Here is a 15,663-nt window from a genome sequence, read left to right on the forward strand (position 1 = left end):
ATGAGGTTTCTCTAGAAGAGGGACAGTAGAGCTGTCAGGTACCTTCATCTTTCACCTGAATGCAGAGTGAGAAATCATTTTTCAGGGACCCTCATGGTCCACACCCTCGCCCACATTTGGCCTTGTAAGACTTTTTATTCTTTTGCCAACTTCATGGGTGTGAATTGGCATCTCGTTGCAGTTTTAATTTATATTAACTTGTTTCCAGTGAGGTTGAACATCTTTATCAGACACTGATGATTCATATTCCATAAATTATCTTGCCATATCTCTTGTCCACATCTCTACTCTCGGATACTTATTTGGCAAAGTTCTTTATATATTCTGATTTTCAAACTTAAATTTACTATATGCATTACAAATCTTTCTTCCAGTCTTAGACATGTCTTATAATCAGTTGTGAATTTTAATACATAAAATTTTCACTTGGCTGTAGTCTGATTTAAATTTCTTTCCTAATAACTTGTGCTTCTGGGGTGAGTTTTGCTTATGAAGTTCTGCTCTATTCCCAGTTTCATACAGACATTCTACAGCATTTTCTTCTAAAGCTTCTAAAGTTTTGTTTCCTACATTTAGGTCCTTAAACATTTGGGATGGATTTTAGGCTGTAGTAAAATAAGATTTCTTCAGTTTTCATGAGATTAAGGATTTAATTTCGCCATCTCCATGACCAATTACTCCAGACCACTTTTAAAAGTTTGTTTATTTATTTTTGGTTGCACTGGGTCTTTCTTGCTGCACAGGTTTTTCTTTAGTTGTGGAGAACAAGGGCTACTCTCTAGCTGTGGTGCACAGGCTTCTTCTTGCCGTGGTTTCTCTTACTGTGGAGCACGAGCTCTAGAGCACGCAGGTTTCAGTAACTGTGGCACTTTGGGCTCAGTAGTTGCACTCCTGGGCCCTAGGGCACAGGCTCAGTAGTAGTGATGCACGGGCTTATTTGCCCAGCAGCAAGTGGGATCTTCCCCAAACAGGGATCGAACCTGCGTCTCGCGCATTGGCAGGCAGAGTCTTAACCACTGGACCACCAGGGACATCCCAGCAGCACCATTAATGAGGATAACTGCCTATCTTGTCCCCAGTGAGCTGCAGCCGAGCTGTCCGCAGCAAGTGTGTCTGTGAGTGTGTGAGTCTGTTCCCAGCTTCTCCATCTAATGGTCTATGTATCCACCCTGGAGCCAGCAGCACGCTACCTTAATTACTGAAATTGTGTTAGGTCATTACATTCAGAAGGGCAAAGTCTCCTCTCAAACTTTTTCAAAGTTGTTACAGTTGTCACTAACCATTTGCTCTTTCACAGAAATTTTAGAATCAGCTTGTCAAGTTCCAAGAAAAACTATGACAGGATTTTGATTAGAATTCTATTCAATTTATAGAAGAATTTGGAGAGAATTGACATCTTGGTAACATCCTTCAATCTTCCTACCATTAACATGTCATATTTCTTCTTTATAGCTTTCAATAAAATTTTATAATTTCTCCCAAGAAATGTCATGCACTTTTAAAGTAAGATTTATCCCTTGATACCTTATTACTTTCAGTGTCATTATAGCTAACACTTTTTAAAATGTCATTTTCTGTTTGTTGCTTATACATAGAAAAATGTCAAACATTGTAGATTGCACTTATATATATGGCAACCTGGATGGAAATTCTTATTATAATTTATGGAGAGTTTGTTACTAACGAGTCTTATTGTAGACAGTTTTATCTGTGAAGAATGACAGTTTTATTTCTTCCTTCCCAATTTTTATAACATAATTCCTTGGGTTGAATAGAATCAGTGATGGCAGGCATCTTTGCTTATTTCTGATTTTAAAAAGAATGCTTCTAGTATTTCACCACTGAACATGATGCAGGCACTTCTTGGCAGATACTATTATTATTATCATATATTATTATCAGTTAAAGTTCTTTGCTATTCTTAGTAATAACAGCTTTATCTTGATCATAAGTGTTTCATTTTGAGTGCTTTTTTTTTCTTATGTATCTATGGAGATACTGCAAATAATATTAATACATTCCCTGATGTTCACTTGGGGCTTCCCTGGCGGCTCAGCAGTAAAGAATCTGTCTGCAATGTAGAAGACACAGGTTCAACCCCTGGGTTAAGAAGATCCCTTGGAGAAGGAAATGGCAACCCACTCCAATATTCTTGCCTGGGAAATCCTGTGGACAGAGGAGCCTTGCAGGCTACAGCCCATGGGGTCGCAAAAGAGTCGGACATGACTTAACAACTAAACAAAAAAAAACAAATGTTCACTTAACAATGAATTAGGGAAGTCAGGTTTATTTCTGCATAAACCTAATTTAGTCTATCTGGGAAATGCTGCTGATTATCCCTCAATAGCCATTCCCCATTTCAAGAACAGAGCCCCAAGATTTGTAGCCAACCCCACGCATACCCAGCTGAAGTCCACATCTCTCAGTGTCCCCAGCAACAAGACGTGGTCCCGTAACTACATCTGGAGGAAAAGGGTATGAATGGAAGTGGTGAGTGCAGTTTGTATTACCATCTCCTTGAAGGCTATGCCATGTGTCTTTACCTCTCCACTCGACAGGAAGTACTGACAGAAATATGGCTGCAATCCTGGATGTGTGGGAGATGGTAGATTCGAACTATTCACATCTGGATGTGAGACAGAAATACACCTTGTCTTCTTTAAGCCACTGTGTTGGGAGGTTTTTTGTTATAGCAGCTTAAACTGTACCCTAAGAAATGCAGTCATGATGATTGTCTTTTATATATTGCTGGCTTCAAACTGCCAATATTTGAACTTGGAGGACACCAAGTTCATCAGTGAGATTTGTCAGTAATTTTCCTTTTTCACGTTCTTTTTTTTTTTTTTTTGAGGGGAAGGTATCAAAGTTATACTAGTTTCATGAAATGAGTTAGCAGTAATTATCTTTTTTTCCATTTTTAGAGAAGTTTGGACAATGTTGAATTGTCTCTTCATTGAATATTTTGTAATATTTGTAAAGTCATCTGTGCCTAGTTTGGAATGATGTAGGAGGAGGGAGTGGTAGATTTTAAACTATTAATTCAATTTCTTTAATAGATACAAAGCTATTTGAAATTTCAATTACTTCTCGAGTCAATTTTTGTCTATTTTTATAGAAATAATCAATATATTTTTCTATTTTTCTTGGGTTTTCAAATTTACTGATATAAAGCTATTCATAGTATTACTTTGTATCTTTTTTATCTCTACTTTTAAATTTTTGTTATATCCCTTCTTTTCATTCTACATTGATTATTTTTGTCTCCAAACTTTGTTCTTAATTGTTTCCCAAATTTGTTCATTTTATTAGTCTTTTCAAAGAACTGACTTTTGGCCTTGTATATCTTTTATACTATATAATTTTTTCCACTTAATTTCTGGTCTTGGAGTTTATTCTATTGTTCTTATTTTAGTTCTCAGTTTTGAATGCTTAGGTCATGAGTTTCCAGCCTTGTTTTGTTCCTCATATAAGCTCTTGAGGCTATAAATTTTTCTCAAATACTACTTTAGCTACAGCTTATTGCTTTTTTTAAATTGTGGTACAATTTTGATGTGTAATATTTTATTGTATTTTAGTTCTAGGTATCTTAATGTTTTCATTATTATTTTTTGACCGTGTCATTTGAAAATGTGTTATTAATCTTCAAATGTTGGGGAAAGGGGTTTTTTGTTTTGTCTTCCTAATGGTATTGTGGTCAGAAAACATGGACTGTATTTCACTGATTCATTTAAATTTGTTGAGACTTGCTTCATGTATGACTTAGTATGAGTTTTTTTTTTTTAATATAAATGTATAGGTTCTTCATACAAATGAATTTATTTACAAAACAGAAAGAGACACACAGGCTTAGAGGACGAACATATGATTGCCCAGTGGGGAGAGATGGTTAGGGAGTTCTGAATGCATACTGCTATATTTCAAATGGACAACAAACAAGGACCAACTGTATAGCACATGGAACTCAGCTCAGTGTTATGTGGCAGCCTGGATGGGAGGGGTGTTTGAGGGCGATGGATACATGGATATGTATGGCTGAGTCCCTTTGCTGTTCAATTGAAACCATCACAACATTGTTAATTGATTATATCCCAATACAAAATAAAAACCTTAAAAATAAATGTGTTCCATGTGTGTCTCATGAGTAAAAGCTGTTAACTGTCTGCTTAAATCTTTTATATCATTACAGATTGCTTTCATTTGTCTCTTGATCTATCAGCTCCTGAGAAGGGTATTGATATGTGAACTCTCACACTATAATGGTGAATTTCTCAGTTCCTGTAATTCTGTTGCTTTTTACTTTTTATTTATAAATCTTTGGGCTGTATCATCAAATGCATACAACTTTAAAATTGTTAAATCTTCATAAAAATGTAACCTTTTATTAGAATAGCAGCCAACATTTTCTAAGTCTTCCTTGTATTCTAATATCTGGCACTGATATGGAACTTAGTAAATTGTTACAGAAATAATTTTTAAATTAAGAAAGCAAAACAAAACAATGGGATGAAGTTGCCCTGGGTGTCTCTTGCAGGCCCCCTAGAGGCAGCGCTAGGAACTGACTTGAGTGGAGGCTCACTCTGCCTTGGTCAGCCCCAAGCTCAGCACCACAATCAAGAAATGTCAGAAAGGGGTGGCCAGAGAAGTCCCTGGCCATTTAGTATTTAAGATTCTGCACTTCCACTGCAGTGGTCGTAGGTTCGAATCCTGGTCGGGGCACCAAGATCCCACATGCCACTCAGTGTGGCCAAAAATATATATTTTTTAGTTTAAAAATTAAAAAAAAAATGAAGAGGAGGGGTGACTAGTTCCAGGCAGTCCCCATTGATTGAATCTGACCCCCAGTCTGGCATGATCCTCCCAGAATGACTGGGCTCTGGAGTTAAATTCCTTGAGTTTTGGTTCAAATAGCCGCTGAGGGCTGTTTGCTACCCTGGGCCCCAACCCAGCTGCCTCTGCCGATCGCTTTGGGCCACTTTCCACTTCCAGTCAGCTCCCTCCTTCCTGCTAGAGGAGCCCAGAACAGGCCCAGCAGCCTCCAGGGGGCAAGTTCAGGGCACAGGGAGGGGACTTTTGCTTGGGAGATTCCCCACAAAGCCCTGGATGCAGAGCGTGGACCCCTTGCTTCATCAAGTACTCTCCTTCTACCCCTGGATCAGGTTTTGAGTCCCAGACACACCCAGGACCGAGCACAGCCAGGCCACTCTTGCTGCCCAGCCCTCCCCGCATACCCCCAGACCACCCTCCGATCGATGGATCACTGGAACTGCCCCTCCAGCCCTGGTTCCCCGGCCAGGTCACCATCCTCCTCCTCTCTTTCACACGTCTTCTCCTGGGGTGCTGTCTTGACCTTCCTCTTACACCCCCTAGAGTCATCTCAGCCCTCTCTGGGTTCTATCACCATCCCCAAAATATGACTCCTGGATCTCACTCCCCTGCCCACTGGAGGGGCTCCCCCTATCCCCCGAAGACAGCCCCCTGGTTCCTCCAACTCTACAGCCTTCCCCATCTCCCATCCCATTACAACACAATTATCCTAAACTAGGGCCTAGACAGCATCACTGTTAAGCTTTTAAAATTTTTTATTTTAATATTTTGACATTAGCTCTGAATGAGCAATACATTCCCATGGTCTAAAACCTAAAAGGCACACACGAACTGGCCATGACAAGTCATGAATAAGCCTATCTTCTAGCCCAGCCACTCAGTCTCCTCCTAGAAAACCACCTTCATTGCCAGTTTCCTTTGTGTCCTTCTGGAAGTATCCCAACAGAAAAAGGCGTTCATTATTTCCTTTATCTCACCCGCAAAGGGAGCACACGATGCCTGGTGTCTCACACGTAGCTGGTCCATTTATTATTTACCTTCGAGTTTGTTCCGTATTTGCCGATGAAGAGCTTCCTCATTCACTTTTGCCGCTGGACAGAATTCCATTATTTCACATGCTGGAGTTGATCTGATTCCTTCCTACTGAAGGATGGTTTGGTTTTCCTCAACCTGTTTTTCCTCCAGCTCTGCTGCCATGTATTACAATGTGCACATACCGTTCGGTCAGGTGTGAGTGTCTGAAGACTGCTGGGTGCTAGAGCTGTCATTTGTCTCAAATCCCCTCCTGGGCTGTGTCAGCCACCCTCCCACCAGCAGTGCATGAAAGCTCTTTTCTCCTTGTTCTCATCAACAGTCTTTTAGGTGACTTTCTTATGTTTGATATTCCAAGAAGCCAAAAAAAGAGAGAGCAATGGCATCTTAATTTGCATTGCTTTTAACACGAGCGGGCATTTTTTTTTTCATAGCGTTGAAAGCCATCTTCATTTCCCTTTTCTGGGCACTGTATTTTCATGCCCTTTGCCCATTTTCTTATTCTGGCTTGGTCTTTTTCATTGATTTTCATTTTAGGGAAATTAGTTCTTTGTCACATGGGTTACAACCACATTTACCTAGATTGTCACCATGTTATTAATAGTGGCTTGAACCAAGCAGACTTCTTCAGAAGCATGTCATGCAGTCTCTCTGTCTTTTCTTGCCTGGCTTCTAGCTTCTTTGTAACTCTTAGAAAGGCCTCTGCCATCCTGAAATTGCTTTTCTAGAGTCTTCTATGGTTTCTCCTTGCTGTCATGATCTCGGTTTTACGTTTGGCTAGTTGACGCATCTGATAGTATCACACTGTACCATGTGAGGTACCACTCTTACCTTATTCTTTCCAAATGGCTACCCGCCTTTTTTCTTTTTCTTTTTTTGGCTGTGCTGGGTCTTCACTGCAGCATGTAGGATTCTCTTTGCAGAACACAAGCTCCAGAGTTTAATAGTTGTGGCTCATAGGCTTAGTTGTCCCAGCATGTGGGATCTTAGTTCCCGACCAGGGATTGAACCCATGTCCCCTGCATTGGAAGGCAGATTCTTAACCACTGAACCACCAGGGAAGTCCTAGATGGCTGCCCCTTGACCGACACCATCTACCCCAAGAGTGTATCTTCTCCCCACTGTCTGAAGCGACCTTCATCTCGTGCTACCTTCATACTTGGGTTTGGTTAGCCTTGAACTGGGCAGCATTCCTGGGCTTTCCCTTCTCTCCGTCCAGCATCCAGGGCCTTGAGGGTTCTCCCTCCTGAATAGTTCTACCTCCTTCTCTCACAGTCCATCTCACAGCCTGGCTCAGAACTCACCGTTTCTCTCCAGAGGTGTTCCAATGCGTCAGTATCAGTGCTGGCAGGAGTCTGTTTTCCCCCAGAGAAGGCCTACTTCCATCTGGTTAGGGCAGGAGGGTCTCCATGCTGGTCCCCACCCCCCTTCACCCTCTGTCGCCACTAGGCCAGACCCCAGAGGCCCTCCACTGCCCACTCAGAGTGGCCTTGCACCTGCCATTCTTCCTGCCAGAAATCTGTGCTCCTCCTCCTGCCAGGCCAGATGTTATTTCTCCCCAAGACTCTGTAATGGGTGTCCCCCCAGCTCCCACCACTCACCTCCCCACTCCTCAGCACAGCCCCTACCCTTACCGTGAGCAGGGAGGAGCAGAGACCACCCCCATCCTCCAGTCAGCCTGCCTGTCAGCCTTCAGGCACCACATGAACCACACAGGACAAACCAAGGCGCAGAAACTCCTTGGGACAGAGGACAGAGGCCAGGGGTCTTGGGACACCTTCTACTCCATCCGCTCTCAGTGTCCCCTCCTCCCACACGGACCCCCAGCCTTTATCCCCGTCACTCTCACCTTCTGCCTTGTCCCCTTGCGATGGCCAGTTGTCCAGCTCTGCCTGCTCTCAAGTGGGTGAGCCGGAGCCCTAACCCTAGGCAGGGAGGCGGAGGGGAGCACCTTCATCAGGACCTGGCCTGGGGGTGGGGAGGACACCCCCAGACTACAGGTCACCTGTGCCAGGCCAGACTGACACGCGCTACTCAGAGCATCTTCAACAACTCGTCCTGGGCACTGGGCCCTGGGGATACGGCAGTGGGAAGGGCCAAGACTCTGCCCAGGAGAGCTCAGAGCCGGCAGGGACACGGACTATAAAGACTATAATAAACAGAATGAAATACAGGTGGTGAAAGTACCCTGAAAAAAATAACAAAGGAGGCTGGGGAGAAGAGATTGACACCGAAGGGCAGAGGCGGACTTAGTCCGACTAGAAACCAGGCTGAGTTCTCAGAGATCGAAGGCTGAGCACGGCAGGAGGGACCTGCCAAGGGCAAAGGTGGGGAGGAGCTCGAAGTGTTCTCAGGCGCAGCAAAAAGGCCCGTGGAGCTTGAATGAAGTGCACCAGGCCAAGTGGCCAGCAGGCCGACAGGCTCCAGGCACGACTGTGCGCTCAGCCTGTGAACCGGGAAGCCACAGGCGCCACATCGATATGGCGCCCTCTGGTGGCCATGTGAGGAATAGACCATCGTGGAACGAGGGCAGAAGCCGGGAAGCCCTGTCATCACAGAAATGTCCAGGGGAGAGGGGACGGACGCTAGGACCACCAAGGTGGTGGTGGAGGAGGTACAAAGTGGCTGGACCCAAGATATATGCTGTGCGGTCTACAGGCTGATGGAGTCAAGGATGGTGCCGGTTTCCTTCTTAGCAACTTGGCAGGCAGACGTGCCATTTAACCAGGAGGGGGTGATGGTGGGAGGAGAGGGTTTGCAGGATGGGGAATTCAGGCTTCCGTTCAGGAAGTTTCAGTTGAGAAGACTGTTGGACATGAGAATGTCAAGTATGGAGTTGGATGATGTGTCTGGAGCAAGGGAAGGAGCCAGACTAGAAATATAAGCGTGGAAAATCCCTCTTACCGTATACTTGTCACTGAGTATGAAATATCGGGGCGGGGGGGATATCTGTCCCCTCTCCAGGCTTTCCTGGAGACCCACCCTCACTCAGCTTTGGGTCCTGCCCTGGACCCCATCTCTTCCTCCCCTTCACACCCCAGACAGTAGCTCATTCTCAGATTGCTCTTCCTGCCCAAGTTACCAAAAGCACCCTTAATTTCTCCCTACTTTGTTCTTCCAACCACACACTGGCTGCCTGCCTACCTCCTACCCCCCACCCTCTACCCAGCCCATCCATGGGCAGCACACCGTGATTGGAGAACGTCCCTTAGGGCAAACTCCACCTTCAGTCTTGACAAGTCACTGAGGTCTCAGCCATCCCCTTACTGAGCCCTTGAGGGTGCTCTTTCACACACACCCCGGGCCCTCTGACCATCACCTATTCAGGAACCACAAACCTTCCCCTTCAGTAGACCTCAACTCCCATCTCACTCTAACCCAGCCAGAGATGGGTCCTCCTCCAACTTCCTTCTCCCTCGACTCACGGGCCTGGAGTCAGCTGTGTGGTCACACCCACCCCCTTCACTTGCTGGAGAGCCGTGAGCACCAGGCCAGTGATGTGTGAGCCAAAAACACTCCTAAATATCTGGGAGGCTGAGGCCACTGGGCCAGGTTTCCCTTTTCATCACCTGTCCCTCTCCTCTCCTCTAGGATGCTGCTCTGTTCTTTCTGCAGCATCTCCAACTGCTTTCCCACATTCACCCCTTCCCACACTGAGCCTCCCATCTTACAGGGGAACAGTCCCGGGGCTTTACCTCTGTGTTCCTCCAAGCGTCTACCCACCTATCCAAGCCATCTCTTGGCCTTACCTCTTAGGAAACCCCTCACCCACTGCGATCTGGTTTTTCTGTGGCACAACTCTAGCAAGACCAGACCCAGACGTCAATACACAAAGAGGAGGGGCCCAGGGACTAGGCCTAGAAGGGCTGGAGGCCAGGGGCCTCAGTGAGCCAAAGACACACTTGGGAGCTAAATCTACATAATTAGTCTCTTCCACAGTACTGTACTTCTGGAGATTGGCCTGTATCTATTTATTAGGCTGTGTTCTTTGAAGGCACCAATGGAGCTCCAAAACCAATTGCCCCTCACCACTCCATTGAAACCACTCTCTCAAAGGTCACTTGGGACTTCCAGATTCCTAGACCCAAGGGCCACTTCTTGATCCTGTATCAGTCATGTTTTCATGCGGGAACTAAAACCACCCTAGTTATCTTCAGCAGAGAGGGATTTAAGGTGGAGAAGTGGGTGCTTTAAAAATCACAGGAAGTATTCTGTGGGTGGGTGGGCCTCCAGGAACGACCCCTAGAACACCGCAGAGCTGACCAAGGGGAGCTGCAGCCTAGGCCACAAGCAGGAACTTTCCAGGCTGAGTGGCACAGAAAAGCAGTGAGGGGAGGGTCAGAGAAGGCAAGTGGGCTCACCCAGGGCTCCATCACATGCTCCGTTCCCCCAGCCTGCCTGCATCACTCGGCTGCACTCCCTGCCCTTTTAAACATACTTGCCTTGCATTTGCTTGGCTTCCTTTGTCCGAGCTCCAGGGGTCTACAGACTCCACTCTGCTGCAGGTAACAGACTCAGCAGCAGGGGCTTGAGCAGGTCAGTCAGTTCAGTCGCTCAGTCGTGTCTGACTCTTTGAGACCCCATGGACCACAGCACGGGCCTCCCTGTCCATCACCAACTCCCGGAGTTTACTCAAACTCATGTCCATTGAGTTGGTGATGCCATCCAACCATCTCATCCTCTGTCGTCCCCTTCTCATCCCACCTTCAATCTTTCCCAGCATCAGGGTCTTTTCAAATGAGTCAGTTTGATCAGGTAGGGGGCCTTATTGCCTATTCAGCAAAACGTCAGGAGGAGGCCGCCCAGGCCTGAAGCAGCAGTCCTGTGATGCCGTCGGGAGCCTCGGCTCTGCCCGTGTCTTGGTCCCATCATCCTTAGCGCGTGTCCTGCATCTGCAGCTTGTTGCTGCAAGACGGTGGCCACACACTCACCCCCCTGCCCCAGCCTCACAGTCACATTCCAAGCAACAAGAAGGCGGAAGGGCAAAGGACCCCAAATTGCATTCTCTTAATGAGAATTTCCTTTTACTCAGGAAGGAGCATGCTTCCCCAGGGACTTCCTTATTGGTGATAAAGTGTCACATGGCCACCCTTGGCTGTAAGGGAGGCTCAGAAATAATAATTTAGCATTTCAGACCCTGTCGCAGAGGAAGGAAAGGAGAAGATGGATTGAGAATAGTGTTGAGTGAGACAATTTTTAATGTTTACCATAGCCAAAAAGGGAATTATTAATGGTTGTCCAGGCTTCAGGCAAGGATGGATCCAGAAGCTCATATCATGTCGTTCGTGTGTCCCTGCTCAGTCGTGTCCGACTCTTTTCGACCTTTTGGGCTGTAGCCTGTCAGTTTCCTCTCTCCATGGGATTTTCCAGGCAAGAAAACTGGAGTGGGCATTTCTGCCTCCAGGGGATCTTCCTGACCCAGGGATTGAACCCACGTCTTCTGTGTCTCCTGCACTGGCAGGTGGGTTCTTAACCACTTCATCACCTGGAAGCCCTTATAAGAAGGCATCCAGACTCAATCTCTCTCGCTCTGCATCTCCCCACTCACCATCCTCTGCTTTGGCTTAATTCTCAGGCTCCTTCTGGTGGCACAGGAGGCTCCAGCTTTGCATCATCAACCCAGCTAGAAATCACACCTGAAAGTTTGTCTTCCTCCTTGTTCTGGCAGAAATCCCAGGATTGAATCTCACTGGCCCTACTTCAGTCATGGGACTACTGCTGAACCAGTCACAGCTGAACCAGTCACAGCAGCCAGGGGATGGAATATTATTAGTTGCACCTGGGTCGTGCCTTCTCCACCACTTCCTGGAGCTACGGATGAGGTCAGCCTCATAAATCACCTGGACTGAAAGTGGAGGTGTGCTGGTTCCAAAAGAAAGCCAAGACCCTCTCTGGTTAAGGAACAGCAGACACCAAGTAAGCATGAACAGCTGATGTCTCTAGATCCTGCCCTCACCTTCCCTGACCTCTCTCCTGCAGTCCTACCTGTCTAACCCCATTCTCATCTCTGTGCCCTTCATCCAGCTTGGAACCTTTAGCACAGTGCTCCACGGGGATCTGAGCTCAGTCCTTTTCTCACTCCAAAGCCACCATGACTTCATGCAGTTCCATGACCCTGTGGTCATAAACATAGTGATGACGCCCAGATGCATACAGCAAGCTAGATCTCACTGTGGAGTTCCAGATGTGTCAACCCACGATACAGTGTCATGTGTAAACACATATAATATACACATACGTTTGTAATATGTAAATACATACCACAAATGCACACATAACACAAAATTCACCATCTTAACTTGAAGTGTATAGTCCTGTGGTATTAAATGCACTCATAATGTTCATCCAGCAACCCCCCATAGCTCTTTTCATGTTGTGAAACTGAAACTCTGTCCCCATTAAACAGTCACTCCCAGCACCCCTCCCCCCAACCCCTGGCAACCGCTGTCCTACTTTCTGTCTCTATGATCTTGACTACTCAAAGGACCTCATATAAATGGAATCATATAGTATTTGTCCCTTTGGGATTTTTTTCACTTAGCTTAATGTCCTCAAGTTCCATGTTGCCTGGATGGAACTGGAAGACATTCTTCATTCTGCAGAATTTCTTCAAAAAATTTCCTTTCTTCAAAAGAATTTCCTCTTCTTTAAGGCTGAATCATATTCCATCACGTGTATAGACCACATTTTGCTTACCTATCCAACCAACTGTGGGTTGCTTCCACATTTCAGCTATTGTGAATAATGCTGCCACAAACGTGGGTACCTTTGAGGATCTGTTTTCAATTCTTTGGGGTCTATACCCAGAAGTGGAATTTCTGGATCATATGGTAATTCCATTTTTAATTTCTTGAGGAACCACCCTGTAGTTTTCTACAGCAATTGTACCATTTTACGTCCCCACCAACAGTGCACAAGGGATCCAATTTCTCCACATCCTTACCAACACTTCTTGTTTCCTGTTTGTCTGCTTTTGTAAAACAATAGTCATCCTAATGGATATGAGATTGTATCTCACTGTAGTTCTACATTTCTCTGATGATCAGTGATGCTGAGCATCTTTTTATGTGTTTATTAACCATTTGTATGTCTTCTCTGAAAAAATGTGTGTTCAAGTCATTTGGCCATTTTTTTAATTGGGCTGTATGTTTATCTGTTGTTGAGTTTTAGAAGTTCTGTATATATCCTGTATACTAATCCCTTATCCTAAAGGAAATCAACCCTGAATATTCATTGACAGGACTGATGCCAAAGCTGAAGTTCCAATACTTTGGCCACCTGATGTGAAGAGACAGCTTATTGGAAAAGACCCTGATGCTGGAAAAGATTGAAGGCAGGAGGAGAAGGAGACAATAGAGGATGAAATGGTTGGATGGCATCACTGATTCAATGGACATGAGTTTGAGCAAATTCCGGGAGATGGTGAAGGACAGGGAAGCTTAGTGTGCTGCAGTCCATGGGGTCACAGAATCAGTCTTAACTTAGCAACTGAACAACAATAATCCTTTATCAGATATATGATTTGCAAATATTTTCACCCATTCCCTGGGTTGCATTTTTACTCTGTTGATAGTGTGTTTTTGCACTAATTTTTAAAATTTTTATGAACTCCAATCTATGTATCTTTTTCTTTTGTCACCTGTGCCTTTGATGTCTTATCCAAGAAATCATTGCCAATTCCAATGCCATGAAAATTCTGTTCTGTGTTTTCTTCAAAAAAATTTCTTGTTTTAGGTCTTACCTTTAGGCCTTTGATCCATTTTGAGTTAATGTTTGTAGCTGGTATTAGGTAAGGGACCAGCTTCATTCTCTTGCATGTGGATATCCAGTTTTCCTAGCACCTGTTGTTGAAAATAATACTTTTCTTCATTGAATGGTCTTGGCCTCGTTGTTGAAAATCATTTGTATCGTCTACTTTTAATCTGTCTTATCAAGTCCTTTTTTAAAAAAATATAACTGTCAGAGCAACCTTTCTAAACTGTAAATTAGCGGTAGGCTTGGCTCCCAGCTCTCCACACCTGGTTATGTGATCCACGGGGGTCACAGAACCTTTCTAGGACTCAGCCTCACTCATCTATGAAACAAGATCACAATGGCTGTCTCAAAGGGATGCGGTGAGGAGCTCTGGAGACAAAATACATGAACACCCCTCTACAGTGTCTGGCACATGAGAGGTTTCCTACCAAGGTTGGTTCCTTCCTGATCTATTATCAGTCTGGTAAGATAAGAAATATATGCTGTGTTCTGGCATGCAAAACCTCCCACGGTCTAGCGGCCATTTTTCTTTGAAAGCTTATCTCCCCGCCCCCTACTAAAGCCACAAGCACAGATTCTCTCACCCAACAACATGCACTCCAATCCACAGATGAGTCTAGGTCACCTGCTCAGCATCACCTCTATGGTCTGCATATGCTGTTCCCACCACTCGATCCCCCGCCTTCTTCTGCCTTCTCTCCTCCAAGCCAGTTCACATAACCTCCCCTTTGGTCCCTTCACTGGTTATCTCCACCCACAATCCATAATGACCTGCATACCTGTTCCGAGAACTCATCACGTGCCCATAGAATCATCAGAGGATGGACTACCCCATCTGACTGGCTGTCCAGGGCGTGGCTGGACCTCACTCTGTCTTAAGCAGAGGCAGTGACATGAAAAGACAGATGTGATCATTGTGGGATCTCACATCCCTACCACCCACAGACCCTGGGACCCTGGACAATACACTTCACCCGGGGGACCTCAGTTTCTCATCTGTAAAATGAGGATAATCATAACTATTTCACTGAACGTTTGTGAACATCAGAGATCAATGGATTGTTTAACGATGTAATCAAGTATTACAGGAATTATTTTTAAATGTAAAACTCTATTAAATTGAACCTGTAGATGTTGAATGGACACATAGGTCACCCAGGATGGGATACCAGGATGCAAATGCAGGCCATCTAAATGCAGAATGCAAGTTCTCAACCACCCTGGCAGATGGACAGGTGGTGAAGGGATGGAGGAAAGGACGGATGGTGGATGATGGAGGGAGGCTGGGAGGGTGGGCCAGTCACTGGATGGAGTCAAGAGGTTGCCTGTGAGACTTTTCCAGCTGAAGCCCAGCCTCCTCCCACTTACCCCCACTACCCCCCAACAGGGACTGGACTAGGGTGAGACACTTGAGGCAGTCATCTCTGGTGCAGAATCTAAAGGGAAGCCAAAGTCACTAATCAAGATAAATTAACCTTTAGGTGATAGCTTTGGAAATCAGTGCGAAAAAGTCATAGTGAACAAAATATCAAAATAATGTTAATTTTTTACCATTGAAATAAAGACCAAATCTCACCTAGCAGTTGTATGACCTGGTCTGCCTCCCTTGGTCCTGGCCTTACCTACCACCCCAGCACCTCCTTACCCCTCACCCATCACCCCCAAGACATCATTTCACTACCACCCCCATCCCCACCCTGAGCCAGCATGGAGACTCAGGGAGGGAAGTGATGGAGAATGAAAGAGAAGGCAGGTTAGGGGCGCCGCTGCCACGCTATTCCCGGGGCCCAGCCCTGAGCCCCACACAGACCCCTCAGAGGAGCTCCAGGCCGACTTCTCCTGAGTGGTGTGCCCTCGGCCACCACAGGGTGGAGCCCGTGGGCCGGTTTTGGTCTCAGAGGAACCCGAGGAAGACGGAAGGGAAGAGGGCGTCAGAACCTCCTGGGTCCCCCCCATGGCGCCGATTCTTTCATGAAATTCCTCACACCTTCCCTCGTGGGAGGTGCTGACATGATCCCAGGTTTTAGAGAGAAGGAAAAAGAGGCCCAGGAA

At 45.6% G+C, this 15,663-nt stretch overlaps 1 long non-coding RNA gene across 1 annotated transcript; it reads left to right on the top strand.

Annotated features, from left to right (window-relative positions):
* Window positions 1–2,391: 2,391 nt before the first annotated feature.
* LOC136159409 (uncharacterized) lies at window positions 2,392–13,148 on the top strand. The gene is made up of 3 exons (XR_010661464.1): window positions 2,392–2,490; window positions 11,525–11,772; window positions 13,097–13,148. It is a non-coding gene; the product is annotated as an uncharacterized lncRNA (long non-coding RNA).
* The last annotated feature ends 2,515 nt before the right edge of the window (window positions 13,149–15,663 follow it).

The sequence above is a fragment of the Muntiacus reevesi genome, chromosome 1 (genome assembly GCF_963930625.1).
Source record: "Muntiacus reevesi chromosome 1, mMunRee1.1, whole genome shotgun sequence".
NCBI classification, from domain to species: Eukaryota; Metazoa; Chordata; class Mammalia; order Artiodactyla; family Cervidae; genus Muntiacus; species Muntiacus reevesi.